The 27,381-nt window shown below is 47.7% G+C and overlaps 1 long non-coding RNA gene across 1 annotated transcript in view; it reads left to right on the top strand.

The window, feature by feature from the left end:
- The window catches only part of LOC122463533, a 48,410-nt gene extending 21,552 nt beyond the window's left edge, over positions 1-26,858 (top strand). Inside the window, exons 2-4 of the long non-coding RNA XR_006286982.1 lie at positions 6,846-7,099; positions 21,480-21,541; positions 26,592-26,858. This is a non-coding gene — a long non-coding RNA (uncharacterized LOC122463533). The remainder of the gene's footprint in view (positions 1-6,845; positions 7,100-21,479; positions 21,542-26,591) is intronic.
- The last annotated feature ends 523 nt before the right edge of the window (positions 26,859-27,381 follow it).

A 27,381-nucleotide genomic window follows, 5' to 3' on the forward strand; every position in this document is an offset into this window, starting at 1 on the left:
GTTTGGATGCAGCATTTTTAGTCAGGCCCATCTCCGTTATTGTCATGGAAATCTCCAGTCTTCTTAGAAATCCACATCATGGCAAGCTCTCCTCAAGCTCCCTCCCCACCTACTGTATACTCCCCATCGCCACATCTCTATCCCCCGCTTGGGCCACGTGCAGCCTGCCTGTCTGCCTTTGCCAGCTTACGGCCGAAGGAGTTCATGCAGCTCTCCGGTCCCCATTGAGCTGGTTTAGGACAGGGCAGCTGAGCAGTTACTCTTTGCTACAGCCTGCCGGGATCATAGTCTGACAGGACCAGAGACAGAGAATCTTTCAAAGGACTAAAGCTACCGCTGGCATTTGGAAGGGAGACTTGGATTGTCTTTCCCCACGGCGGCCAAACAACCAGGATCCAGAAGGGTGCAAGGTGCTGTAGCTAATATTGACATGTCCCATTTTCACTCAGCGACCTAACTTTGTTCACTGTGGTTGTATTGGGGAACATAGGCCAGTGTCGTTTACTGAAAGCCCAGTTTTTGGTAAATTATACAGCGTTGACAAATCTGAAATAGTGGTTTGTTTTTGTGTTTTTTTTTTTTTTTTAAGTACTACAGTTTTGTTTTCCCTCCTCCCAACCCATCCACTCCCAAGAAGAGAGGTGACCGACTGTGGCTTAGAGCATCTGTTTTTCCATGTGTGTACCGTGCTTAGTGCAATGAGGTCTTGTACCACGACTGGGATTTCCCTCTGCAATATTCCCCATGTAAATATTAATAAGCACAGTGTAAACTGCAAGGTGGCTTTCCAAGTGTGTAACAGTTGGGCAGACTCTGTTAGCCCTCTGTGTCCAGAACATTTTAAAATTCAGATTTAGCCCCATCCCCTTTGGAGAGAGAGCTTGACGTTTTGACTTTCCTGGGGCCTGAAATTAGGGTGACCAGACAGCAAATGTGAAAAATTGGGACAGGGGGTGGGGGTAATAGGAGCCTATATAAGAAAAAGACCCAAAAATCGGAACTGTCCCTATAACATCGGGACATCTGGTCACCCTACCTGTAATGATCCATGTGAGGCGTTATCTCTGGCTGAATCTTCGCTTAACACCCATCTTTGTGGTCGTTTGCTGCTGATGTCGCTCACAAGTTGTTAATGATCGAGAAGGGTTCAGGACTTTGTGTTCCCCACATGGTCTGGGCACCACACCTGTCGGCTTGGGCTTTTAAAAAATTCTTAATAATTTGTGATCAGGAGACCATTTCTTGCTCATAAAAGTCACTGACTGCACTGGCTGGCCACAGGCATCATGAGAGCATGTGCTAGGTACGTTTTCCTAATGCAGGGCTGCCAATGTACCTCTGATCTGCTCTTGAGTGCTCCTTGCCAGTGTATTCACAGCCCCTCTTCTACCCCCAAAACAGCTCTGCCAATGCAACTCAGTTCAGACCTGCAGTGTCCCCTGCTAGTCTAGTCCTGGGCTCCTCATGCAGTTCTACCAAGGCATTTAAATTGTATCTGTAGTATGATTCTCCCCCACTTCCCATCCAACCCTTGCTGAGGTGACTATGGAGCTGAATTTCAGGTGACCCTGGGCTTGCTTCTGGTTTTGGATGGGGACCAGACAAAGCCAAGAAACTTTGAACTGGAGACAGGTAAAACTCTCTTGTTTCAGCTGAGTGTCACTTATAATGTGGGGTTCCTTTGAACCCAGATTCAAAGTAAGGAACCTCATGCAAACTAGAACTTGGAGACAGGTTCATGGAGGTCCCTGACAACCTCGGCTGCTGAGTTTTATCTGGGTCTAACCAGCTGGTTTTTATGGACAGATAAAAGCAGGTAAATCTGTCTCACTCGATCCTCTTTTTTTTTTTACCTTCTGCTGCTGCCTAACTCCAGTCTTCGATGAGACAAAACTGTTTTATATTCAGTAATCAATCTCTTTTTGGAATGCGTTGTCCTTGATTTCCTTTGCAACCTGTTCTGTTTTGGACAAATGAAGCAGAAAACAGGTTTAAAAACTCGGAAATACAGCAGTTGCACAAGTTAATAATCCATAATATGCCAATGGAGGGCTTGAACCAAAACTCTGGTTCCAAATCCACCTAGGCCTGGGAAAAATTTGGATTGAGAACTGGGGAGGGGGGTGGTCTGAATTTTATGGCTTTCCTCTTTAACCACTATGGCTTAAGGGCAATGTTTATCTTAGTAAACATGTTTGCAGGTGTTTTTGCAAAGTGTTTCTCTTCCCTTTTGAATCTTGTTGGATTTAAGTTATACAATAGAACCCAGCAGCTCAGTCTGAGACAAGGGCCCATCTGCTCAGTGCCCTATGTATACAATTGGGTTTGTTTATACTACACTTTTTAAAAAAAAAACCCTACCAAATGTTTGTTCCAGGTTGCAAATAATTAAACAAGAGTCAAACTGGAAGAGAGACACTTTTGTAAGGACCTGCAAACCTTTTTATTAAGGAGGTGAGCACGTGGAGAGCTGACCTGGTGTTTTTCAGCAAAGAAACATCCCATTTTTTTCACCACAAATGCGGATTCATGAAACCGTTTGTTTGCAAAATAGGGTGGGTGTTGACAAATCTCCTGATGCAAGAAATTACTTGGCGGGAATTTAAATGTCCCTGGTTTTATGGTTTTGAACCAGAAATTGTCAGGGTTATTTGAGTCAAAACAACTTTTTTGTTTCAAAACTGAAGTAAAGTTAAACTAAAAACATTTTGAAACGTCAAATCAAAGCATTGGCCCAAATAAAAATATTTCACAAACCAACGGACTGGGAGGGCAAAAAGTGGGATTTAGACTTTTCAGCCCAATTTGAGATGGGGAATTTTTTTTTTTTAATTTTTATATTGAAAGTTCTTGGGGGCTGGGAAATCCATTTCCCAACCAGGCCTTCACCTGGCATGGACACTGGTGGAGTATCTGCCCATGAACTCAAAGTACTTTTCTGTCCTTCAACTCAAAGTACAAACTCGAGTCTAGATTAACTCACAGCTATGATCAGTCCCGGCAAATGGTGGGGAATTGAGGCAGAGAGAGACTACGGGATGTGCCCAGTGTCACACAGAAAATTGTGGCAGAGCTGGGATCTGACCCTGTCCCTTAACCACAGCGTGTTCCTTCCTCCACAATGGCTGCTATTGTCTTTTGCAGGACCCTCTCCAGTGCCTTTTTAAATGCCTTTAAATGTGTGTTAGTTTCCTGGCTTTGGTGTTGTCGGTTATAGGATGGCTGTAGTGATGGTTGGGGGTTTCCTTTTTATTCTGATTGTATTTTGAATAATCATATAGCTCCCAGAGGAGCACTTTATAACTGGAATATATTTATTATTTTATTGATAGTCTCAAACCAGGCACCCAGATCAGAAACTCCTTTTCTTCCCCTAACCCCTTGAATTTATTGGAAATTCAGATCTGGCTTCCTCTATACAACAGACATAGAGCAGATCAGCAAATCCCGGCAGCCCTAAGGTTTGAAGAACTCCATTTTCTGATCAGAAACTGGCTCTGAATTCTAATTATTATGATTATCAGTGTTTACATTCCTCTGCATTTTCTAGCATCCATCCACATTAAATGTCCCTTGCAAAGCTGACAACAAGGGTGTGGAAGATCTGACAGTTGCTTCCATTCAGTAACATAATAATCAGCTTCCCCGCCGTGCGAGATGCATCTCCTGCAGCGAAGGAAGCGACTGCAGGAACCCACACACAGCTGTGATGCCCTGGCATACAGCAGAGCCAGAGACAATGTGGGCAGGTGGGGGTGCCTAGCACAGAGTTGCGCTTGAGGGACAGGCCAGCTACTGAAGTGGTTTGGTAGAGCTGATCGGAAAAGGGAGCTTTCATGTGTTGAAAATGTCAACTTTTTATTACAAAAAGAGACTCCTTTTCTGTGGGAACTGAAAAAGTTGGGTTTTTTTTGTTTATTTGTTTTTTTCCCCTAACGAAAAACTGGAAATTGGTGAGAAATTTCTGCCAAAAGTTTCACTTGCTCGAAGCCCCCAACTTTCTGGTTTGGGGCAGTTTCAGCAGACTTTCCTGCCACTCCTAGAGTTCAGTCGGTTATGACCAGTCTGTTCTCATGGAAGATCCCTGGGACTCAGTTGTACGTTCTTAAAGATAACGCCTGGCCCTGCAAAGGAGGTTTAGGCCAAGCATATCCAAGTTATGGTGCTAATCCGACCCCTTGGAGCAAAAGGGAAATCCGATCTCCCTTCAGACACTCCAATTGTTATAATGGTTTGTGAGGCTGATTCAAAACTCGCTGAAGTTGATGGAAAGTGTTGGTTTGGATCAGGCCCTTAGTGAGATAGAAATGCACCAGAGCCCCACCAAACTCATTGCACACAAGTCACCTGGCAGCGGAGAGATGGTAATTCAGTCCCTAATAGGACTGACTCTGTATCGCCTCTGCCAGGCAGCCTCTCTCGAGCTCTGATCTCAATAACTTGCATTCAACACCAGCATTCCTTGTGTCTGTCACCTTCCACGTCCAATAATAATGTACTGCGCCGCTCGGGAAAATCCCAGCAGAACGATGGACTTTCTGCCCTGCTATGAGGCTTCATGGCTGGTCTGAACCCACTGGTGAAGGAATTCTCGGGGGGGGGGCGGCTATTGTCCAGAGGCTGGAAGTGGACAGCAGCAAGCAGGAAATCGAAAGCTGTATCCCAGAGGGAGGGTGAGCAGTAGGTACATGGGATCTGAAGGAGCAAGGATAGATTTCAGTGAAGTGCACACACTGACCTAGAGAGCAGTGGTTTTCAAACTGCGGGACACAACCCAGGACTGGGTCAAGGAATGGAAGGCACTGGGTCGCGGCAGCTCTAGTCAGCACCACCGACCAGGCCATTGGTGGTGCTGTCCAACTAAGGTAGGCTAGTCCCTACCTGTTCTGACCCCACGCTGCACCCCAGAAGTAGCCAGCAGCAGGTCCGGCTCCTAGGCCGGGGGGCCACAGGGCTCTGCTCGCTGCCCCCGCCCCAAGCACTGGCTCCACTCTGTGCTAGGACAGGTGGGAAGCCTGCCTCTGCACCTCGGCTGCACTGCTGACCGGGAACCGCCGGAGGTAAGCCCCTGCCGCAATCCCCTGCCCCAGCCCTGAGCCCTGCCCCCAAACCCAGAGCCCCTTCCTGCACCCCCAGCCCAGAGCCCTGACCCCCTCCTGCATCCCAAACTCCTGCCCCAGCCCAGAGCCCTGTCCCACACCCTTAACCCCTCATTCCCGGCCCCACCCCACCGCCCTCACCCCTGCAGCCCCACCCTCTGCCCCAGCCCTGAGCCCCTTCCACACCCCAAACCCCTCATCCCCAGCTCCGTTGGGTCACGGGCATCAACAATTTTCTTCAACTGGGTGCCAGAAAAAAAGTTTGAAAACCACTGGTCTAGAGGAAATGGTGCCATGTGTATGGAAAGTGGCTTAGAGCCAGGCAGGGCAGGGGTCGGAGTGGGGGAGGGACTTCAGGGGGATAAAGACAGAGATTTCCAGCCCTTCCAGGAGGGATGCCAGGGATCGAGGCCAGAAATCCAGGGAACAGGGCCAGGACAGGGTTATTGTAATCCCTTGAAGGATTCATTTGCCAGCTACAAAAGCGAAAGAAAGCAGCACCCTGAAATGGAGACTAGCTATTTTGAAGCAATTAGCTGTTGGTGCCGGCTTCTGCTGTTGGAGGCGATCCAAGGCAGAGCAGAGGCAGGGGGAGGACAGGCGCCCAGGTTGTTTCTGGGTAGGGTTGCTTCATCAGACATCGGAGCTGGAGTTCTCTGGGATTCATGCAGGATCTTCTCTGAATGCTGTCCAGGCCAGCAAATTCCCTGGGATGGAGGGGCCAGTTGTGTCTCATCTCTAATGCACCTAGTACAATGAATTGTTTGGTTGTTGCCTGCCTCAAGCATCGGGATCAGACCGCAGGTCCATCTAATCCACCTAGTGGTAGCCGTATCTTCCCAACGGGGCAGGGGGAGTGCATCCAAAATCAGAGGGACCCTGAAATAAATACACTGGATTGGCTTTAGTGAATGGGAGCTGCACAGTTTTGCATCCAGATCCAAAAGCCAAACATCCTTGGGGTGTGTGGGTCCTGGCCCATCTCCCGTCCTGCCCCGGAATGAAGTGGGCCCCCTGAGAAAAGCTGGGAGGTTCTTTGCATCTGTCCTTTGCTTGCGCCAAAGTCATGGCCAGGCCCATGGAGGAATTTGTCCCAGAATCATCACAATGAGGTCATGAGAAAATGACTGACATCCCGCCACTCATCCCTCTTCAGCTGCTTCTCCTCATGCCACCCGGCTGCAGAGCGGGAAGAGCCTTCCCAAGGGCTTAGTGGATCCTGCCAACCCGAGCAGCTTTAGTGACATGAATAGACAGAAACCACGGCAAGGGTGCCTGGCTTCAGCAGGGAGCAGCCACTGACCTGGTCTGCAAAGCCCCACTGAATTCTTTTTTTCCTTTGGTATCAAGGACATGAGAAACCTTGTGCAGTGCTGGCAGCCTTATTCCATGGCTGCTTAGGCCAGACCTGGCTTACTGAGGACCCCAGACACACTGAAGATTGGGCATTGGAGCTAGGGAGGACCACTGTGTCTCTCCAAATAACATTCACCCTTGGATTGGTGACTAGGACTAGGAGCATGTCTATCTGTGCATGTTTGGCTGTGTTTGCGTGTGCATCCATGTGCCTTGTATGGGGATGGGGGCAGGACGTGGCAGGTGAAGGGGAGGGTGATGTCTGGAGTCTCTTCTTTTACAGAAAGTGAAAAATCAATCCTTGACCTTTAAAGGAGTTTATGAATTCCTGGCTTAGGGATCGATGCTCATTGATTTTTTTTGTGTGTGTGTGTGTGTGTGTCTGCGTAGGCTCCCCATGTACACGATCAGGTGATGAAAGCGATGTTTGCTGAGCTCGGAGCAGGCAGAAGGAGGTGCCATTTCCAGCCAGCTGCCAGGAGTAAAAACCTGGGGGGGTTTCTCTCTTTCTGTTGCTCCCATGGCAGCCGTGAACTCTTGGGCCGAGGCCGGCTGGGCGGAACTGATGGAGTTGTAAAACCATCTGGGATTTTAAAAGGATCAACAAGTTTGGAATCTTTCGAAAGGGCAGCAGCAAGAATTACGTACGTGTGTGTTTGTGTGCTGCCCACCAGCATGCCCATCCCTTCCCACCTGTCTGTGTGCTAAAGTTGCTCTCCATCAGCTCACACAGGTTGTGCATGAGCTAAGCCTGCATCACTGGGCACTGTGGGATATTGACATCTGCCTCATAGGCACGGCTCATGGAAAAGGTGCGGGAGGGGGTTATAGACAGTGGATCAGTGCTTGGCTCTCTTCCTGTTCTGGGCAGTGTTGAAGGAATGGAGAGTACTGCCATTTTGCTCTAGCTTCATGCATGCAGTCCTGGGATGACACACACACACACACACACACACCCCGCCCACCCTCCCCAAGACCCTATGTGAACAGGGGTGTGATAACATGGAGCGCTCTCCATGCCTATAATTGGTTCTGCTCACGTGCATGTAACCATGACACATCCCCTACCACCTGTGACTAGGAATGTGATTCCTAAGCCACCCACTGATGACCGAGTCTAGTCGGCACGGCCTTCTAAGGGGAGCAGTAGGGGCAAAAAACCTAACTTGTTTCAGGACTGAGCTTGAACAGTTTATGGAGGCGATGGTGTGATGAGGTTGCCTAGAATGGCATATGGCCCGTCTGCGACTGCTAGCAGTGAATATCTCTAATGGCTGGTGATGGGACACTACATGGGGAGGGCTCTGAGTTACTACAAAAAATTCTTTCCCAGATGTCTGGTTGGTGGGTCTTGCCCACATGCTCAGGGTCTAACGGACTACCATATTTGGGGTCAGGCAAAAATTTCCCCCACAAGTTAGATTGGCAGAGACCCTGGAGGGTTTTCACCTTCCTCTGCAGTATGGGGCATGAGTCATTTGCTGGTCTGAAGTAGAGTAAATGGTGAATCCTCTGTAACTTGAAGTCTTAAAATCAAGAGGTGAGGAGTATTCAGTAACTCAGCCAGAGGTTAGGAGCCCATTACAAGAGTGGGTGGGGGAGGTTCTGTGGCCTGCAATGTGCAGGAGGTCAGACTAGATGATCATGATGGTCCTTCTGGCCTTCAAGTCTATGAGGATAGTGGATTAGAAGGCATGTGTGTGGATGGGCTGTAGGACCCCTCCAAACGCAGGGCCCTGTCCAGTCTCATAGACCTAAGGTCTCCACAGGCTGGGTGAATGGCCAGAGAGGGGAATCTGGTTAGGCCAAGTCAGTTATGACCAGGCCTACTCAACCTTACTATGGCAAGTCTGTTCCAGCAGATCTTCCAGACGTAGGCATCTTAGGTCATAGAATCATAGAATATCAGGATTGGAAGGGACGTCAGGAAGTCATCTAGTCCAACCCCATGCTCAAAGCAGGACCAATCCCCAGTTTTTGCCTCAGATCCCCAAATGGCCCCCTCAAGGATCAAACTCACAACCCTGGGTTCAGCAGGCCAATGCTCAAACCACTGAGCTATCCCTCCCCCCTCACCAACACAAGAGCATGGGTGGGCAGAGAATGGCTAATGCCAACTCCTTCTGGTGCTCTAGGATCCTTGTTGCAGGCTGGGGCGTGTAGGTGAAGGACATGGGCTTTGCCATGTGTCTGGGCTAGCAAAGTTCAACCCGGGAGTACAGAGAGTTCAAGATCAATGTCCGTCATTGTCCTGGCTTGAGAGAGGCAAAAATGGTACAGGTTGTCCCAGGCTGTCATGCCACCCAGGAATCTGTGACCATTTGGGGGAATAGCTAATTTCCCATTGAAAATGAGAAATTGCGGAGTCTTGGCATATTTTCCATTTCAGCTGCGAGAGGTTTTGAATGTCTGAATTGTTCAATGAATTGTAGCATAAACATCTGCAGCTCTGGCTCCTGCCAGGCTCAGAAATGCTGTAGGGAGAGTGAAAGGAAGGTTAGTCTTGGAGTAAAGGCATTCAACCGGGACTTGGGGGAGCCCAGGTCAGTTCCTAGCTAGGTCACAGACCCATTATCTGATCTTCGGCAAGCCAGCTGGGATTCAATTTTTCAGTGCTTAGCATGCAGCAGCTCCTGTGTTGCTGCTTAGGGCCAGATTTCCTAAAAAGCTCGATGCCTTGGACATTTCATTGGGGTTCGTTTGCATTGTCGCCCCCCGCACCTCCCCAAAAAAGTATGTTAGCCAACATGAGTTAACTTAGGGTGAAGACATGGCTCCTTGGGCTAGAAGCTCAAGTTAAAGCCTGTGGAGCCGCCTGAGGTTTAACCTGAGCTGCTCACCTCAATTCAAAACCAGGTTGCTGGGTCTTTATTACTGTTTTAACCTCTTAGCTGACCCGAGTTCAGAACACACCTTTTTCTGCAGCATAGATGTACTGTTGGTCTATCTGGCCTCAATTTCCCCCTCTGTTAAAACAGGGATAATAATAATTTCCTTTCTCTGGCCCTTTGTCTATTTAAACCATGAGCTCTTCAGGGTAGGGACAGCTCCATACCATGCTTATGTACTGCACCTAGCACAATGAGGCCCTGATTTTGATGATATCTAGGTGCTATTGAAATACAGATGATACAGAAAGACTGGTCTCCTGGCCCTGTTTCTACTCTAACTTACTTCAGTGCAATAAAATTGACTTGTAAAAGGCAGGAGTATCTCCAATGAAGTCAATGGGGTAGATGAGATTAGAATAATTTCCATTGCCTTTCTAACCAGAACTGAACCAGCGTGTTCCGCATTGACAAATCCACCCAAAAGCCCTCCCTTGAATTTCCCTAACCAAATTCTTTCAACTTATTAAGCAAAGTAAAGTTTTTCCAAAGAATGATGGAGCTAAAGGTGGTTTAGAAGCCAGCACATAGCTGTGCAAATAAGATATTTCAATTCTCTGGCAATTCTGAAAAATTTAAAGAAAATGGATTCAAGCGGAAGCAAAACCCAACATTTTGTGATTTGAAGTGTCAGCTTTTGTTCTGGGTCAAATGAAATTTTTTGTTTCAATTCTGAAAATTTAACTTTTTTTAAATCGAATTAAAGACTATTTTGAATTGCAGATATTTTGAAATGAAATGTTTTGGACATTTTTTTTTTTTCATTTCTTTTTTGACCAGAACAGTTTGGTGAAATCCACATGCCTTTGCAAAATATTTTGCTGTCACTGAATCTGCATTTCCCCCTCCCCCACCCCCGCACCAAAAATGTTTTGGTTGAAAAATTTCATCCAGTTTGACGTGCTTCCCATCGACAGCTTTCAAGCTGCTCTTCTGCGTAACTCCACTCACGCAGGTGCCATCTAGAACATGAGTTGCAACATTCTCTGGCGGGGGCATCCCATCAGCTCAGTGCCTATTGCCAGGGTAGTATGAGAGGGAAGCTTCCACTGTTGCTCGTCCTGCGGACTAACATAGCTCGTCTGTTTCCAAGGCTATAATTGCAGCCGGTACTGAAATGAAATGCTCAGTGGTAGCTTGACCTTGGCCGTGTGACATTTACCATTTACCCCACTTAAAGAGGGACTGAAGAATGCTGATGTCTTGGTCTGTCCCCGCTCCTAAGTCAAGTGGCACGTGAGGAAAAAGCAAGGCCCACCGAGTCTGTTTCTGTAGATACACCATGTATATTCATGTCCGCCCACTGCTCTCCCCAGCAGAAGTTGCTTTAGATGACAGTTGTGGAGTAGACGTAAGGTGCTGGGAACAGAAGGCTCTGAATGCTGCTCAGCTGTTGATAATGTGTGGGGGCTGGTAGCCATGAAATAGAAACGTTGTCATGTTAAAGGAGGTTGGAAAAGAAATGGCACTAGGTCTCTTGTCCCTGAGAGTGGAGGCTGGAGGTGGGCCTGACCCAGGACTCTGACTGGGCCCACACTTAACTTTGGGCCACTTGTTGCATCCCACAACTGGCCCAGTTTATCATGGGCTGGACCAGAGCTCGGCTCTACATAAGCCCTGTATTATGGTACTGCCTAGAGGCCCCAGCTGAGATGCAGACCCCATCCTGCTGGGCACTAGTACAAAGAGAGAGTCCTTTCCCTTAAGAGCTTACAATCTAAATCGACAAAGTAATTGAGAATGCAAGTGTTTCCTAATGAGTAGAGCACTTCGCTGGGATTCAGGCACCTGCGTTCGATCACTGGACTGCTGGGTGACCTGGGGCAAGTCATTTTGCCTCTCTGTGCCTCAGTTTCATAGAATCATAGAATATCAGGGTTGGAAGAGACCTCAGGAGGTCATCTAGTCCAATCCCCTGCTCAAAGCAGGACCGATCCCCAATTAAATCATCCCAGCCAGGGCTTTGTCAAGCCTGACCTTAAAACCTTCTAAGGAAGGAGATTCCACCACCTCCCTAGGTAACGCATTCCAGTGTTTCACCACCCTCCTAGTGAAAAAGTTTTTCCTAATATCCACCCTAAACCTCCCACACTGCAACTTGAGACCATTACTCCTTGTTCTGTCATCTGCCACCACTGAGAACAGTCTAGATCCATCCTCTTTGGAACCCCCTTTCAGGTAGTTGAAAGCAGCTATCAAATCCCCCTCGTTCTTCTCTTCCGCAGACTAAACAATCCCAGTTCCCTCAGCCTCTCCTTATAAGTCATCTGCTCCAGCCCCCTAATCATTTTTGTTGCCCTCCGCTGGACACTCTCCAATTTTTCCACATCCTTCTTGTAGTGTGGGGCCCAACTGCAAAAAGGGGGATAATGATACCGTCCTCCTTTGTAAAGTACTTTGTGAAAAATGCTGTCGAAGGGCTAGGCATTGCTCTAACGATCCATGGTTTTTACTGATGGGGAAGGGAAGCAAAGAGGAAGTGACTTGCCCAAGGAGTCTGTGGCAGGACAGGCAACGGAACCCAGGTCTCTAGTGTCCCCCTCAAGTGCTCTAACCACATGCTCGCCCTTTCTTTTTCCCCAACCTAATCTCCAAGTTCAGACATTGGCAGCACAGTGTAAACTGCACTCGCCTCCATTTGATTTGATTGGGAACCCACCTTTGCTCAGTGGTTGTTTCACTGGATGGGGGATTTTGCTTTGCTCCCCGTCCCTTGCGTAGCATGGCTGCCGTGAGCCATCTTCCGCACGTGTGACCCGCCAGTCGCTATCGAATCCAGGACTTGCTCCTGCCTCACAGCCCAGAGGTGGCTGCCTTCTGAGCTGTGGCGGAAGTCCAGTGACGCCCCCACAGACACACACATCTCGAGCCGGTAAAGTACTCTGTGATTTGTGACAGGCTCTCTAGAAATGAACAACAATTAGAATCCCACCTGTGAATTAAGTCATCCAGACAATAGACCTGAGTGACAGCTCACCTCTGCTTCCATTTCCACTCAAACAGCTGCCTCCTGATGGGGCTTCAGCAGCCCAGCTGATCTAAGGAGGAAAAAGGAGGAAGGTGGACATAAAGTAGGCTTTCCACTCAGGCCACATACCGACCACTGTCACATAGAACACACCCTTCCCCTCGGAGCCTGTCTCATGCTAGAGATGTAGGACGTGGTTGTAATGAATCGCAAAGGGCTTCTGTACTGAGGTTGCTTGATGCAGATAGATCCTGTGGGTTTCTCTAGCTTCCAGGCTGACACAGACACAGCTAGCTACTGTTGCTATAACAGGGACTCCCCGAATCCTGGTTTGGATTGCCCACTGCATTGCAGCCCGCTTCCTTCTCATCGACAAGCAGTTTGCTGGTGACTGCCACAAATCGTTGGAAAAGCTGCAGAAGCAGAGGGAGAGGCAGCGAGGGGGAAGAGGAGTAACGTAAGAGCAGAGAGGTGGAGACAAGAAGATCTCTGACCAGGGCATTGCACAATGGGCCCATTTGCAATGATGGAGCAACGGTTCCATCCCAAGGGCTCCGGCAACTTGATCTTAACCCTCCTAGTTATTGAGGGGGAAAAAACAGGGACATCTGATGGGATTATGGGCCTGGTGAGATGACGGCTCCAGGAATGCACACTCCAGGGGCACTGAGCAAAACCAACCCCTCAACCCAGTGCAAACTCTGACACTCATATGTAATTCAACAATGTATCCAGCCTCGCCTAATGTCTCTCCTTTTCCACTGCATGCATCCGATGAAGTGAGCTGTAGCTCCCGAAAGCTTATGCTCAAATAAATTGGTTCGTTTCTAAGGTGCCACAAGTCCTCCTGTTCTTTTTGTCTCTCTAATGTATTCATATTTGTTTGATCGCCTACAAACTTCCCCTCTCTGATCTTCTGATGAAATAATACATCTGGGGCTGTGGAAGATACTTCACGGCGGGAGAGTCTCCATGAAAACCTTTTTAAGCATTTAGAGTTCTTAAATGTGACCTCATTCTCCTCGAAGGATACCATATGTACCGTATTGTTCAGGCTGCTCCATGTAAAATATGAGTCTGTAAAAGCTTTTCACTTACAAGGCTCGATCAGCTACCGTGTATGTGGAAATCTCTCTTTCTCCTCTCCTCCCTTTCCTGAAACACTGCTTTATGATCAATGAATAGATGGAGGTGACATTTTTTTTCATTATTGGAAACCTGCATGCAGATTCATAACAGTGTAAATAAATACAGGCCCTGTGTGTATAATTTAGAGGCTGTGGGGAGAGGAGGGGAGGGCTGAGAGAAGGTATTGCTTTTTTCAAACAGGTGGCTATTGCAAAAAAGTCCATTATGGTATCGGACTGACAAAGTGCTGGACCAGAGAGCCATTTTCTGCCATTGCTTAGGTCAGTGGAAAGCTGCCCCCGAATAGACACTGGTTTGGAAGTGATGAGAGCCCTGTGACTCCCAAAATAAAACAAAAATTTACCAACAGCAGCAACATGGGAAGCTCTCTGACCCACCAGGTTGTCTTTAAAAGGAGATTGTTGGGTTTTCATTGTCACCACTCTCGCAGTGCCAGAGGGTCTCAGAATGGATAGAAATGATGTGTCAGGTCCCTTTTATTCTGCCAGAGAGGAGCATAGGAGCTGTAGTGTAAATGGGAATCAGGTTCTTGGACTTTGCTTGGGTTTAGACACTCAACGGTGGAAAGGAGAGGAATGGGAGATAAAGCAAAAGGCAAGAAGTTTTCTACTGCAGTTTCCCTTCTGCCTGCCATGTGCCGATGTGACTCGGAGCACCTCTGCCCCCCATTTATATAGAGTCAAAAGATGCCACTTTGGAGCCTGTTCCATGTCATTCCACTGAGGCTGCCAGACCGCGATCAGTAGAAGCACAGAGAAGTGATCCCAATTCTGACAGTGGAAGAGTTTCCCGGTACAGACAGCCAGGCAGGAATGAGCTATGGTAATCTGTCACTCCTCCCACAGCTCTTTCCAGTTGCATAGCTCTGGAATGGCTTCTCCTTCAGTCCACTGTTAGCATTTTGGAGCATTGTGCAGGGCTGCCCTTGAGTTCCAAGCATATCCCCAGGGTGCACGCACCCACTCTTGGAAGAAAACCAGCCATTTCCCCTTTATTTTAATGGTAATCACTATATTGGATATTGCACAGCGAAGGCCCGTTCTAAAGCTCAGGGCAGCCAATGGGCTTTGGCCTGCTGGAATTGCAAATCAGAGTGCCATCTGGTGGACATTTGGGCTGTGCCTCCAAAGGTCTGGGAGAACTGCACGACAGGTTTGCAACGAAACCATGCTTGAGTTGCTGGTGGCAGGGGCAGAAATAGAACCCAGGAGTCCTGACTCTCCATTCCATGCTGTGATCACGTTCGTTCTCTGTCTTCTATTTCTTTACAGTGAATAATGTTGTTTCCACCCATTTTGTATCCTCGGCCATTTCTGCTCTTCTTTGCAATGGATCCCTCCCATCCTCGGCTTCCTATTGGAACATCCTCCCCTCCTCCCGGAGCCCTTGGTTGAGTTAGTGTAGTTTGCATTTGGTGTTGATCAGGATGTGGCTCTCAAGAAGCCAGCAGATCAAAGACTTCTGGTATCAGTGGAATAAAGTCCCTCTACTTGGGTTGTTTATCTCTGTCCCCTTGAGCTGGGCAGAGAAAGGTTCTTCCATTTTGCAGAGGATTTAGATATTTTGAAATTTGGTTTCGTTCACATACAGCATGTAAACCACAAAATGTGAAATGCTCTGCCACAGGGAACCAGGCCTGAACCAGAGCCACCGGTCCCCAGAAGCCCTGGGGTCCCCTGGTCAGAGGCAGTCCAGCAGCCAAGGAACTATGTGGGTGAGTGGCAGGAAACCGCAGGTTTCCTTCAGAACCTAGTCAAAATCAAACAGTCTCCGTGAAGCATTTCAGTTTTGCTGAGCTGGCAAATATTGAAGGAAAAATGTTTCTTCAGCATATTTCTGACCCTCTGTAGTGACCATTGCCTCTGAATAGTAATATTGTAGCTCTTGCGGTGGGGGGGAGGGAGCTCTCCCTGTGCACAAAGCCTACAAGCCATATAACTCCCCCTTCAGCTCTATTTTTGTGCTGACTGGCTGCATGGGGGCACATCTTGCCCAGAGAGCCCTGTTCAGTGCCGGGTACTGCACAATATGAAATAACATTGGGTGGGATTATCAAAAGCCCCCAGGGGAGCTGGGTGCTGAATTCCCTACCCATTATCCCCATTTTACTGGTGGGGAAACGAACGCACACCGAGATTCACCCAAGCTCGCACAGCAGAGCTGAGAATGGGGCTTGAGCCACTGGCCCATGCTGCTTTCCAAGGGTGTTCATAAAGCCATGTATCAACTTCCCAGTCTCTGTCAGGACCAAGGACAGAGAATCTATTGTATGGGCTTGAAGGCCTCCCTGGCAATTGAGGGGAATCAGGTTACTCCTTCCTCGCTCAGGCCAAGCAGGAGGGCCCAAAGAGTTGGAAGAAGCTGTGGCTGACATTGGATATTCTGACTCAGAGGTACCAATATCATGCGGATACCCTCATGGTCTAAATATTGACCTGTTTGCCCAGCCCTGGTAACTGTACTGCTAGGGCGATTATCCATTAGTGACAGTCAAAACACTGGTGCTTACAGGAGTGATGCTGCAGCATTCTTGACTAGTGCTGGAATAGGGTTATAGCACGTGCTCTCTCTCTCTCTCTCTCTCTCTATATATATATCTATTCTATCTATCTAGATAGATAGATAGCTATTCATCTATTTAAGGGGCGGTAGATTGATCATCAAACCGAAATACTAACACTGTGTAAATCTGCAGCATGTTATTTATCCATGTTGGAGGACAGTGAAATGACCAACCCTGCTTGGCCAGGGTGGGTCCATTGATCTAGACACCAGGATCACCCAGCTAGAACTTCCCACGTGCTTGGGAGAAATAGAACTCCCTTGGTATCAGAACCAGTCTCCTGCCTTTTGAACTTAATGAGAACCACTGTTGACCTCCTGTACCTTGTGTCATCTTTGCAATCACTGGACAGCAACATAATTACGAGAGAGGTTTTTGTGAGCAAACAGCAGAGTGGGCATTGTGAGACCTGGATCCTATTGGTGGCTCTGTGGCTGACCTTGGGTGAGTCATTTTCCTTCTCTGTGCCTCAGTTTCCCCCATCAGTAAAATGATATGCCCTTTCTCTCAAGGGCTGAACTAACGAGTGTTTGCAAAGTGCTTCGAGACCTTCAGATGTATGTTGCTCCTAGAAGTGCAAAGTATTCATTGTATTATTTGCATTACTGTATCACTTAGAGAGCCCAACGGAGGCTGAGAGCATTGAGCCAGGCTTTGTGCAGACACAAACTCAGAGCCAGGTGCTACCCTGAGGAGCTTGCACTCGCAATAGAGAAGGGGTGTGAGGGGAAATGGTAGCACAGCAAAACGAAGTAGCTTGCCCAGGGTCACAGAACAGATCAGCAGCAGGACTAGGAATAAAATCCAAGTCCCTCGGACTCCCAGACCAGTGGCCAATTCACTAGCAGCAATGCTGCCTATAATTATCATTATATTTCCCCCCTCCCCACACACACACACACACACCCTTTTCCTTTTAAAATGTCAGCATCTCCCAGTTTATAGGCGTCTGCTGTCTCCAGTCAAATTTAATACTGGTAGGTTCCAAATATTCATCCAATCAAACACTGTGATTGCCTAAACATCCTTAAGTGATTTTTAAAATGAGGAGGAAAAAAACCCCCCACACCATGTGCTAGGAAGAAAATAATGAAGTTTTGTGGTTCAGCATTTTAAGCAGCTGTTTCAGTCTGGGCTGTGTGGTATACATAAATTAACTCCCCCTTTAGAATGCTTGCCAGCCAATTGGAAGGCTCCCTCAAGCCAAGCCATTTTATAATTAAGTAATAATTGTTTTTCCTGGGGAGAACATAAGAAAGATAAACAGCTTGAGGAATCAATAAGCATCAAGGTCATGGGCTGAGTTAGTTATTTACTGAATCATCTGCTATTTATCTCCCAACTTTTCTGTACAAGGGAAAACCAATTCTATTTCGCACCAGATTTAAAAGTACCTAGGTTAGCCTCAAGCCGTGTGGTGTTAGTGTTTCTGTTTGTTTGGTTTTTTTTTTTAAATCATGGATGATTTGGTGGCTTCACCGGAAAAATCTTCAACATTTGCAGGAGAGGATTTGGGGAACAGCCAGCACTGCTGGTACATGAGTTATCTATACATGTACATTTGCACTGGTTTAACTAGATTGATGCAAATTTTAGCTTAAAACTGTTCCTAATTATTTAAGCTAGGCCTGGTTTGAACTGTAATAAGAGCATCCACACAGCCTCTTGCATTGGTTTAATTAAATCCATTTCTAATGGCGTGTTATGTCTACACACTGGGTTGCACTCCTTTAACAAGTCCTTTGAAATGCAACTGATGCTGGGGACTGGTTGGCACAAGGGGATCAGCGAGAGAGTATGGCACTTTTCCTATTATAGGATCCTGCAACAGGACCTTCCTTATGCCTGCATGCAGTCCCATTGAGTTTTACAGAACTGTGTGTGAGCGGACCCTGTGGCTTCAATGGCTTCATCTCAGACCAGTGCGGAGAGACTCTGAAGTCATTGGGGCTCAGTGCAAGCGTCCTCTAGTCTGTATGCCCTTGTTTGCTCGTCAAGGACACTCTTTAAACCCAGCCAGCCTGGGACCTGAAGACCTGGATTCAAGTCAGCTCAAAGCGAGAGGCACTTTTGTTTCTTCTGCAAAACAATTATATTTAAGAAACCCCTTTTGCACCAAAAAAGGATTACTGGGGCCAGATCCTCAACTGGTATAAATCAATATATCCCCTACCCTGACATCAATGGAGCTGTGCTGATTTAGCCAATTTGGGGATCTGGCCCATTGTGTCCTAATAACAATGTGCCACCTATCATTGTTTAGTGGTTGCTTAATAAAAAACAGAGATGTGACCAAACGGCACAAACCCAAGACACAGATTTCAAACACTTCCAAATCTTGAGACCGCAGGGACTGAGATCTGTCTGAGGGGGCTGCCTCTGGTTAAAATGTTTTTTTTTCCCCTTGCTTGAGATCTGAAGGAATGTGTAATGTGGCACATCTCCTAGTGGGGCATCTGAGCCCCCCTGCTGGCTTGAATGACAATTAACGAGATCAGAATCAAGCTGTCAATGCGTCTGATGGCACAGAAAGGCCTTTGCCAATCTTGCAACTGCTATTGGTTCGCCTGCCGCTGTAATCTCTTCATGCCACACTCCATCTCTGTGCATCTCTCGGTATTGATTAAGTAATGTCAGTGCAAGGCTTGTTTTAGATAAAGTAGCTTTATAGAAAGCAAAGTGCCGAGTATATATACACTTCTGGCTATTATTGTGTTATCCTTGCAGAAGCAGGAGAGTGGCATAAATTGCAGAAGAAGTCAAGTTCTCATTTCTTAGCGGCTTCAGAGAGCGGAACCAGCCACCTTGGTTCAGATGCAGGCTTGGAAGCTTTCTGCACCATGTCAAATGGATCCCTGCTACAAGCAGCCATGGCGGGGAATTTATTACAGGCCTTTATCGTAGGAGGTTGAACCAGAACGGGGCTCCCCCGCACCATCTGCCAGTGAACTCCTACCTTCCAGCCCTGATACCCTGCATCCCTCTCCCTTGCTCCTCACTTCTGACCTACAGCATGGCTGCTTTTTCAACCCCGTCTCCACTCCCTCTATCAGCTCTGCTAATGAGTGCCTCAGTCACAGCCTGCAGCTTGCCCTACTCATCCAGGGACCTCCCTGCACACATGAGTACCTCTAGCCTGACCTGCAACCCCTTCTGCTGCTGTTGTAGTCCAAAGTGCTTTCTGTCTTTGTCCTAATCTGCTACATCTCCTGCTATCCTAGCTCCCCTGCTAAATGCTCGGTCCTCCATTGCTACTTCTGCTATTCCAGCCCTCAGCTCCACATAGATCTCTGCCAATGTGCTTTGCTTCTGACCTGCAGCCATCCACCGCTCACCCGGCCCCGGCCTCCTCCCACAACTCTGTCAAAGCACCTGTAACGCATTGTGCTGCTCCTCAGTGCTGGTCTGATAGTTTGGATGTGAAGAAACGCCCACTAGCAACTACCCTCGGACCCTCGTGCTCATTTCACTTGTCATTTGAGCCAGATTTACACTCCGACATGAAACATTTGTATATTAACTCAGCGAGCCACCTAAGTCCCGAGTACTTACACATGGAACCGGCAGGGTGTTCTGTACTAGCACAAATCCTATGACCTGCTGCCTTATAAAGAGTTACTTCCCAGTTCTCTGCAGGTGTTTTTCAGTTAGCATGGACATTGGATCAGAGCTCTACTTGCACCTGGAGCAGCATGATGCGTAGCTAGCTGTTGCAGATAAATGGCGTGACTAAACCCAGCCAGCCAGGGACCTGAAGACCTGGATTCAAAAGATTGGCCCTGACAAGCAAACAAGGGCATACAGGCTAGATAACCCTTGCAGTCCCTTCTAACCCAATGATTCTACAGTGCTGGTAAAGGGGTCAGACCATAATGCATTTAAAGGCTCTGGGATTACTTAACGGGACACTGTCAAAGGAAAGGCTTCCTGCGGGGTTGTCGGTGCTCGGATCCCAGCACCCCCACGGGGCGGCCAGCTAGCAGGAAATCTAGGGAGCAGCTGGGGTTTGTAAGGTAGCTCGTGTTGGGGCACCCAGGCCTGTGGTGTCCTGCACATGGCTTCAGGCCTGGTGGTGAGAGCACTGGATAGGGACTCGGGACACCTGGGTTCAATTCCTAGCCTCTGCCATTGTCTCCCTCTGTGACCTTGGACAAGTCTCTACAGGCCTCCATTCCACATCTCTAAAATGGGTCGAATAATAATTTCCTTCTCTAGGTCTTTGTCTGGTCTACTTGGATAGTTCCTGCTCCAAAGAGTTCACAGTTCTTCACTACATGCATGTACAGTGCCTAGCGCAATGGGGCCTCAGTCTTGGCTGGGCCCTGAGATGCTGCCTTAATACAAATAAGAACAAACAGCACAATCAGTAAAAGGGGTTGCTTTATAAGTGTGATGATGGTAGCTGGGGTGGTTATTATTATTGGTATGGAATTACTGTCCCGGAAGAGGGTACCTGAACCCTGCCTCTCGGACCAAATACACCTAGTCATCTGGATCAGCTCTCATTGCTGGTGTCACCTCGAACCACATCCCCATGAGTCTGCTATTCACACCACCAAATACTTTCTACATGCTGAGTTTGTCATCTGGGGGTCCCCTTAGCTACTGAATTGAGTATCTCAAGGGAGCAGTTCACACACCTAGTTATCTCTTCACAAGGGCTGAAGTGCGTTAGCCATCATGTTAAGGTCTGTCTACACTCCAATGAAACACCCACAGCTGGCCTCTGTCAGCTGCCTTGGATTCTCAGGGCGATAAAATGGCAGTGTAGATGTTTGAGCTGGGGCAGCCCCCCTTAGTCTCCAAGATTAGAACCTGGCATAGATCTTTAAAATGCATTTATATGGAGGTAGTGATCTTCAGCAAGTGAAATTCAAGAGAGGAGCTGTTGTGTTAATCTATAATGAAACAAGAACTAACCCTGAAGGGAAAGAAAAGTGAGTGTGAAAGGAGGTGTTATTGGAATGAACATTTCCCATGAAGTTCTCTCGCTCTTTCTTTCTGTTCCACTCCTTCTCTATTTCTTGTTTCTACTCTTTCTTCTTCTATCACCTTCATTCTTTTCTGGCAGTGTTCCCCCTCCTCCTCCATCCTTTGGGTTTTCAACCAGAACTGAAACAGAATCTCCAGCTCTTCTATTTATTTATTTAATTTATTTATTTATTTATTTATTTATTTTAATTTGCTCATGACCAGAAGAAATTTGAAATGAAGATGGTGTTTGCCAAATGAAAGCTGAGAGTTGGAAGATGACAACCTTATATTTATCAACTCTCTTTTTAGTTGAGTTTGACTGTAGTATTTGTACTTTTCTGAGGATTTTTAAAAAAAATAATTATGCTCCCACATTATGATTCGTATAATTTCCTAAAGCGTGAGTGCTCACGAAGTAGAGAAGTCTTTTCCCATTCTCTGTGCAGCTCTGTCATTAACTCTTTCTTTCCTTTACCTCACAGATTACACTGGTTTGAAGCTGGAGACTGAAATTTTCAAAGCTGCCTTAAGATGTTTGATTAGAGTGAGTTAAAAAATTGCAAATGGAAAATGCTGATTCAATGAAATTGAAACATAGTGGGAATGTATCGATTTTTGTCAGGGTGAAGCATTCCTTTTTGGTTTTAACATTATACTATAATATGCAGTCTAATATAACATACAAGTAGAAATGATAAAGTCAAAAGGAAGTGCTTCAATATGGTGGTTTTTAAAATTTCATAAATCATTTTTTTTAAATGTTGTATCATGTGAAACTTTGAAATTTTGACTTTTTATTCCAATGGGGGATGGAAGGAAATTTTGAGATGTTGGGAATTTTGCATCAAATGGAAACTTTGCTTGTTGTCTAGTTTTGACGCCCCGGTCCCATTAATATTTCCCGGGTTTCATCCTGGGTTTTGTGGGCTGCCTTCTCTGAGAGGAGAGCAGCTGTCATTGTGATTCATAGATTGACATTCAGTCCTTAATGTGTCTGGGTCTTGATCCATTCACTGTTTTGAAGATTAAGACCCAGGTCTGCAAGCAGCATCAGAATCTGACTGGGAGATAGTGGGGTCTACAAGGCTAATCTTCCTCACCTATCAGAATGTGGATGGAAATTTAATCGTTAATATTTCTAAAGGCCACCAGTCAATTGAAGGTGGTGGTGGCCGTGGCTGCAGCCTAGAAATCAGAACATGCAGAGCATAGAACCTGCCAGAGAACTGTGCATTTCAGACATGGTCTGTCAAACGGAATAGAAACTTTTTATTAAAGACACATGGAGGCACTGACATGCACACACTTTCCACCAGCATAAACTCCACTGCCATGGCTTTCTGGGGGCTGGGTGCATGCAGCTCCCATTGTGAATCTGAAAATGACTTCCCAAGTGCTAGGAGATTCCAGGCCTCCCGCTCTCTCCTAGCACAGTGGGATGGGACGTTCTCACTTCCTGCAAGAGAACCTACATTCCTAACCATTCCCCCCACCCCCCCAGCAGTTTACATGGAACTCCCCTCAAAGTCCTCCAGCATGGAACTTGCCTCTGCTCAGCTCAGGGGGACTATGTCTGGGCCTTCACTGCTTAACCACATACGGGTAGCCTCCTTCTATGCTTGTGTTGAATCACAACCGCCTTGGGTGAACGGTGATGAACTATGCAAAGAGTTGCAAGGTAGCCATAGTCATGGAGGAGGTAGCTTATTCTCTTTTTAAAACGATTACTGTAGCCTCTGTGGCAGTATCCCCTAGAGGTTCCAAACAGGGATCAGGGCCCCATTGTGCTAGATGCTGCATATACACCTACTAAGTAATAATCCCAGCCCCCAAGAGTCTACAATCTAAGTAGACAAGATAGATAATGGGTGAGAGGGAAAACAGGCAGATGATGTGTCGTGACCAGTCTCAAAATATGTCCCTGTCAGAGCTGGGAATTGAACGCAGGCGTCCTGAGTCCCGCTTCCATGTCCATCCTCTAGACCAGTGGTGGGCAAACTACAACCCAGGGGCCGCATCCGGCCCTTCAGATGTTCTAATCAGGCCCTCAAGCTCCAGCCAGGGAGCGGGGTTGGGGGCTTGCCCCGCTCTGCATGTGCCGTGGCTCCTGGAAGCAGCAGCATGTCCCCTCTCTGGCTTCTCCTCGTAGAGGCAGTCAGGGAGCTCCACACGCTGCCCCCAGCCCCACCCCAAGAGCCACCCCCGCAGCTCCCATTGGCCAGGAACCATGTGCAAAGGGAGCTGCAGGGGTGGCACCTGCAGACGGAGAAGCGCCCAGAGCCTCCTGGCCGCGACACCGTGTAGGAGCTGGAGGGGGGACAAGCCACTGCTTCTGGGAGCTGCTTGAGGTAAGCGCCTGGAACCTGCACCCCTGATCCCCCTCCTGCCCTCCGAACCCCTTGGTCCCAGCCAGGAGCACCCTCCTGCACCCCCAACCCCTCATCCCCAACCCCAGCCCAGACCCCCTCCCACATACTGAACTCCTCATTTCTAGCTCCACCCCAGAGCCTGCTCCCCCAGCCAGAGCCCTCCCCCCCTCGCACACCACAGCCCCTAATTTCGTGAGCATTCATGGCCCGCCATACAATGTCCATACCCAGATGTGGCCCTCGGGCCAAAAAGTTTGCCCACCCCTGCACTAGACCATGAAACTTCTTTTTAGTTTTACTGAATGGAACAGTGAAATCCCCTGGGCGAAGGGGTCAGTCTGTCTGGGGGGCTTTTCAATTTCCTGTTACTGGCAGGTGTGCTGAGGTCAGGATTTAGGACTTGGCCTAGTCATTTCTCCTTCTTCAGTTCCAATTAATCCCACACTGAGTAAATGCATTCCTTATGCTTTATCGCCCTGAAAAGACTCTCTAAAAAAGAAAACAAACAACCCCCAAATAAATTAAACACACACACACACACCAGTTCCTTCCTCAGAGTTAATTAATTGGAGCAGTACTTTCAAGAAAAGCACCCTCTTAAATCCCCTGTTGCTGAAGGCAATTTTCTCACCACAATCACTCAGTGTCCCTGACAGACAGGAACACGATCGCTCCTCAACAGAGAGCGAATGGCGCAGCACAGATGGAGTGAAAATAGACTTTTAACATTACTGCAAGCCTTGTAAATACCCAAGGAGCAAACATTCCTCCCCAGCTGGAAGTCCACCTTTGATGGAAACGCTGCTGGGCTTTGGCTCTTGCTTCCCTTGATGTCGGTAATTGACTTCTCTTGCTGGTATTTATAACATGGATAGCAACCTGCAAATGGCTTGGCTGTGCGTGTGACACACTACACCAGTTTGCCATTGAGCTTAAGACTGAGCCCATGTTGCTATTCCATGCCCCTTAGTGGCTAGTACTAGAATGGCATTGCAACCACCGAATTCACTGGGCTCAGCTGATAAGGATAGCCCAGCCCAGCCACCGTGTTTAGCTGCTGGCTGAAGAAGAGACCAGGTATAAAAAGGCAGCCAAGAATGGAGACCTCTTATTTCACATTCGGAGCAATGCAATTCCTCCTGCCCTGGCATGGGTGCAGGTGAGAAGGGCCCTTACATGAGGCTGGGCTGTGATTAGAGAATTTGAGTGTCTTAGTGACTACATCAGAATCTTTGCTGCAACATGAATTTTTGTATATGTGCAGGAGACGAAGTATTCCGATGTTATATGTTTATAGGTAGTGCCTTTGGTCCTGAAGGATTTCACAAACTATGGGCCGGATCCAAACTCCACTGCAGTCAACTGGCGTTTCCCTGTTAACTTCTTTGGGCTTTGGATCAGGTCCTAAACTGGTCTCTTATCACATGTAAATATCCCCCCTCAGCTACAGTAGTACCACCGAAACGCAGTCACTTCTGGAGTGGAATGTGACAGCTGTTAAATGGAGTAGAGCCACTGCAGAACACAGGACAGGAAGTGGGAAATGTATCCAGTCCTAACCTCACTGGAAATATAGGGAGGCAGAAAGTAATCCTCATCCATGCTGGAATTTGGTCAGGATACTGCAGTTATGCCTGCGAAAACACCATGAGTTCTTTAATGACCAGAGGCTGTACTGGCTCAAAGAGGAGAGCATCAGCCTTTGCCATGTCAGCTCTTCTTTGGAGGCCTTCTATCCAGGCCTGAGACGGTCCAACCCCTCCTAGCATGAGAGACCTAGGGCAATCACAGCCTGAGGGGATGGATGCCCAGTGTTTAGCAACCCGACTGTGAGTTCTAGAGTAGGATCACCAGTGACAACCTGGCAGAACCTCCTCTCTTTGCTACACCATGTAGGGCCTTCTCCAAAGTTTACTGAAGTCAAGCAGAGTCTCTCGATTTGGCTCTGGCTCGGTTCCCAAATCTTCAAGGCATTTTCTCCTTTTGCTGCTGGAACTGGAAAGTGACTCACCCTTCCTCTGTCTCCCGCAAAGTTAGTGGCTGTCAGGGTGTGAAATCCATATATCCAGGTACCTACAGCCCGGTTCCCCCTAGTATCAGTCTAGCCAGCAGTATGTGCCATGCCCAGCCAGCCAGACTCTGCTCTTCTGTGATGTGCCTTACTGTATCGCTGCTAACCTGACTTATCAAAGCAGAGTGCATTGCATATGGGAATGTGTGACACAAGTTTCCAAAAATGTAACTAGTTATTTAGAAGTAATGCATTTAAAATTAACTTTTTCCCTCCTGTTAATTTGAAAAATGAGAGGTAAATCTGGCCCAGTATAGATGAGGAATTGCGTTCTGGGTTGACCCCCCACACCTCTGCAAATGCACCTCAATCCTGCCCTGCTTTTCCAGTCTGCAGAGTCTTCTACAACTCTAATATACCTCACCCTTGCCCCACAAGCAAGTCTTCCTACTGCAGTCCTGCCCCCCTGCCTACTCTTGTTCCTGCCCTGCCACATCCACTATTTACCACTGGACCTTTCCCGGACAGAGCTAAATTATGTGGGGGGAAAACAGCTTGGATGAAACCCCAGATTAATTTCACTTGCAGCCAAAGTAGTCTTCAACTGGCAGATTGCTGATCATATCCTTGATTCTTAACCTGCCCTATAAATATCAGCTTTTCCCTACATAGACCTAGTCAGCCAGGGCAGATCCCAGGAGCCAGGGCTATTTAACTGCTAATTCTTGCAGACAATACTAATAATTTTAACTGTGTTTATAATATCAGTCAGTGCCCATGTCAAATCCATTGTTGCATGATGTGACCAAATCCATTACTGCACACGTGGAAATCAATTACTGCACATTAGGGAACATTTAACACTTTAGTGCAGCCTTTTCCACAGCATTGTTTGCACAACGTGGCTGGATGAATCATTATCTGCTGCTCTGGAAATAGATTTTTACAGCTGTAACAAATGCACGCAGGTGCAAAGCAAAACACGCACACACTGGTAATGGCTTTAAACAGGAAAGCTAGGCAGCTCTGGGGCTGGGGAGTTAACTCTGGCAATAACTCATCACAAGGGCTGGGCAGGGAATGGGGTTGTGTTGCTGTTCCAGAAAATTACCCCAGTTTGTGGGCCCTACGTGTTTCCTTTCAGATATTACAGCACATCTCTCTCTCTCTCTTATGCCTGTCACACCCTACCCCACACATGTTCGCTGACCCAGATTCTGAGCGGTATCATCCGTTTCCTTCATCCTCGACGTCTACGATGGAAGGGGATGTGTGACGGTGAGAGGACAGCACCCGGAGAAGCTGTGGTAGATGAGTGTGCTGGGGACATGAGAGAGGGACTTGGTGTTGTGTTGCGAACAGGAGGAGCATGTGGGGGAGAGAGACCGTGTGGGGTCTGGCGCACAAGAGCAGCTGGATTTAGGCCAGCTTTGCACCGCTGGGGTTCACCATGCAACTGTCCGGCAGCTCAGAATGGCCAGAGCACGATGCACCCAGCCTGTCCCTCCAGCATAGGCCTATGCCAGGGACTGCAAGAGCGGGTGGAGAAATCTGTCACAGCAGTCCTGGGGAATCAGTATGCACGCATCCCTCCCCTTACAGACCACACCCTTAGACACTCACCCATGCATAACCTCTCCTGAATCTCTCCCATATATACCACTCACTCTCACAACCGTCGCACCCCTCCCATACACAACACACCCTCTGTCCTGTCTCCAGCACACTTGCCTAATGCCCATTCTCTGTTCCCCGTTGTTCCTCTGTCATACACACACACACACACACACACACACACACACACACACACACACAGAGAAACGTGCACGCATAAAGATGAAGGAAATGGATGAAGGTTAATTTTTTTGGTCCCCTTTTGTAATGACTCATCCACAACAATTTCGATTGGTTATATTTCCTTGTGTGACAGAAACAATTTACTGCGTTTCTGCAAAGCCTATTTTCTCTGCGTGATCAGCTTGTGTGGAGGTTTGGGGAAGTTGT

The sequence above is a fragment of the Chelonia mydas genome, chromosome 22 (genome assembly GCF_015237465.2).
Source record: "Chelonia mydas isolate rCheMyd1 chromosome 22, rCheMyd1.pri.v2, whole genome shotgun sequence".
NCBI lineage: Eukaryota > Metazoa > Chordata > Testudines > Cheloniidae > Chelonia > Chelonia mydas.